We start from the raw sequence: 3,637 nt of genomic DNA, 5'->3' as shown, positions 1-3,637 counted from the left end.
AGCCCTCCACAGTTCCAAATGCTTCTTACTACACAGGGACCACCGGGCTGGACAGAGAGAATATCCAGAAGATCCAGGTGAGCAGCCTGAGGCCCAGCCAAGGCGTGGCCAAGGTGAAAGACCAGAAAGGCGAAGGTTCCTGGCCTTCGAACCTCATCCTTTGAGTGCTATGCCCATGTTTTAAAATGTATGCTTTATTTTAAAGAGCAGTTCTAGGTTCATAGAAAAGTCACATGGAAAGTACAAAGAGTTCCCATATACCCTCTGCCCGCACAGGTGCATAGCTCTCCCTACTGTCCACATCCCACCAAGAGTGGAACGTTGCAACTACCAATAAACCTGTGTTAACACCTCATTATCACCCAAAGTCTGCAGCTAACACTAGCGTTCACTCTTGGTGTTGTACATTCTATGGGTTTTGGCAAATGGATAATGACATGGATTTATCATCACTGCATCACACAGAATGCTTTCTTTGCCCCCAAAATCCTCTGTGCTCTGCTATTCCTGCTTCCCTCACCACTAACCTCTGGAAATCACTGGTCTTTTTACTATTTCCAGAGTTTTGCCTTTTCTGGAATGTCATATAGTTGGAATCATACACTATGTGGTCTTTTTAGATTGTTTTCTTTCACTTTATAATATGAACATTCACATTTTTAAAATCACAGTAATATGCCTGATACACTACTATTCATTTATTGATTTTATGGAATGTCCAAGTCTGTGGGTACTCAGGTACCTGAGCATAGACAGTGTCAAGAGTGGGAGACGGACGTGCTTCTTAACGCAGCATCTGCTGAGTGAGAAGAGGTGACTGCCAGGTGATTGGCAGCTCCCAGGAGGTGCCAATGTTCAATCCCTCTGGCCTTACCCCAGGGAGCTTGAGGGGGACTGAAGTGAAAATCTACAGGGTCTTCCACAGTCCCTTCTCCGTAGCGCTGGGAGAGTGTGTCTTAAAGCAGCTGTAGATGGAATACCACTTGGTTAAAAAAAAGGAACAAGCTATTGATACATGCAACATTTTTGATGTATCTTGAAGGCAGTATATTCAGTGAAAAAAGTCCATCTCACCAAGTTACATAGTATATGACTCCATTTACATAATATTCTCAAAATCACAAAATCATAGAGAGGAAGAAAAATAAGTGGTTTCCAGGAATTAGAAAAGGGGGGGAAAGGTGTGTGTTTTAGTCTGTTTTCACACTGCTATAAAGAACTACCTGAGACTAGGTAATTTATAAAGAAAAGAGGTTTAATTGACTCAGTTCTGCATGGCTGGGGAGGCCCCAGGAAACTTACAATCATGGCAAAAGGCAAAGGGGAAGCAAGGCACCTCTTACATGGCGGCAGGAGAGAAAGAGAACAAGGGGGGACCTGCCACATGCTTTTAAACTGTCAGATGTCGTGGAACTCACTATCACGAGAACAGCATGGGGGAACCACATCCATGACCCAGTCACCTTGCACCAGGTCCCTCTTTTGGTTTTTTGACACATGGGGATTATAATTTGACATGAGATTTGGGTGGAGACACAGAGTCACACCATATCAGAGTGATTTATGGATGCACATTGAGGGAGGTCTTCAACAGTGATGGAATAGTATGTTTTTTCCTTGAGACAGGGTCTTGCTCTGTCTCCCAGGCTGGAGTGCAGTGGTTTAATCATAGCTCACTGCAGCCTCAAATTCCCAGGCTTGAATGATCTTCTCACCTCATCCTCCTGAGTAGCTGGGACCACAGGCATGTGCCACCATGCCCTGCTACTTTTTTAACTTTTATTTATTTATTTATTTATTTTATTTTATTTTTTTGAGGCGGAGTCTCGCTCTGTCGCCCAGGCTGGAGTGCTGTGGCGCGATCTCGGCTCACTGCAAGCTCCGCCTCCCGGGTTCCCGCCATTCTCCTGCCTCAGCCTCCCGAGTAGCTGGGACTACAGGCGCCGCCACCACGCCCGGCTGATTTTTTTTTTGTATTTTTAGTGGAGACGGGGTTTCATTGTGTTAGCCAGGAAGGTCTCGATCTCCTGACCTCGTGATCTGCCCGCCTCGGCCTCCCAAAGTACTGGGATTACAGGCTTGAGCCACCGCGCCCGGCCTTAACTTTTATTTTTAGTAGAGATTAGGTTTTCCTATGTTGCCCAGGCTGGTCTCAAACTCTTGGGCTCAAGGGATCCTCCTCCCAAAGTGCTGGGATTACAGGTGTGAGCCACTATGCCTGGTTTGGAACAGTATCTTGTTTATGATGGTGGTTACTTGAATCTATATATCTAATAAAATTGCACAGAACTACACGCACGTGCATGTATACACACACACACACACACACACAAATGAGTGCATGTAAAAACTGGTAACACGTGAATTAGGCCTGGAGTCTAGTTAACATATTTATATCGATATCAATCTCCTGGTTTCGATATTGTGCCATAGCAAAGCTGCATAAGATGTTGCCATTACCTTAATTTTAAAAAATTGTTAACATTGGAGAAAGCTTGGTGAAGGGTACTCAAGACTCAACAATTTTTGCAATGTCCTGGAAATTTATACGACTGTTTCAAAATAAAACAAAAATTTGTAAAGTAGCTTTAAAAAAACAACATTTATTTGGCCAGGCGTGGTGGCTCAAGCCTGTAATCCCAGCACTTTGGGAGGCTGAGACGGGCGGATCACGAGGTCAGGAGATCGAGACCATCCTGGCTAACATGATGAAACCCCATCTCTACTAAAAAACACAAAAAACTAGCCGGGCGAGGTGGCGGGCTCCTGTAGTCCTAGCTACTCGGGAGGCTGAGGCAGGAGAATGTCATAAACCCGGGAGGTGGAGCTTGCAGTGAGCTGAGATCCAGCCACTGCACTCCAGCCTGGGTGACAGAGCGAGACTCTGTCTCAAAAAACAAACAAACAAACAAAAAAACACATTTATTTCAAAATGAAGTTGGGTTGTTGAAATAAATAAATGTGTGTGAAACAGAGTTTCAGAGATTCAACTGGTATTGGCCCACATCAAATGACAATGAAATAGAAGATTTTAAAAAAATTCTGTAGCTTCGAATATCAGAACAACTATCTTCAACAAATCAAAATTGAATGATGCCATTAGCTGTGCCATCCAAACTAAATAAGGACTAAAATCATGAATAAGAAACTTGGAACAACAGGTGATAAAGTTAACATTAACGTAACATGGTAGAACAGGTGATAAAGTTAACATTAACGTAACATGGTAGTCAGACTAGAAACAATAAGTGCCAATATAATGAATTCCCCCACAAAACATCCTAACCACCAAGTTAGTTTTCATCATAGAGATGATTAAAACAAACTAAAGCAGCGACAGACAGGAGTACCAGGCCCAGTGGCTGCTGCTCAGGCCCAGGCTGGTGTCAGGGGCCAAATCTTCGCAACATGGGCTTTTAGAAGCTCCGGAGAGCCTGCCTCCTGGTGCAGCCATTGAGCTTCCCACCTTAGGACAGCAGTGAGAAGCAGGACGGTGGGGCCCAAATCAGGAGCTAAGTGCCCCCGCTGTGCCTGGGGAAGAATGCAAGGCTCCTGAGGCCCCTCAGGGAGAGGAAGCAGAGCGGGTTGTAGTCGATGAGCTGAGTCCAGGGGCCAGAGGGACAGAGGGAGCCGAAGG

The sequence above is a fragment of the Macaca thibetana genome, chromosome 6, assembly GCF_024542745.1.
Source record: "Macaca thibetana thibetana isolate TM-01 chromosome 6, ASM2454274v1, whole genome shotgun sequence".
Classification (NCBI taxonomy): domain Eukaryota; kingdom Metazoa; phylum Chordata; class Mammalia; order Primates; family Cercopithecidae; genus Macaca; species Macaca thibetana.
Note: the sequence above shows the minus strand (reverse complement) of the source record.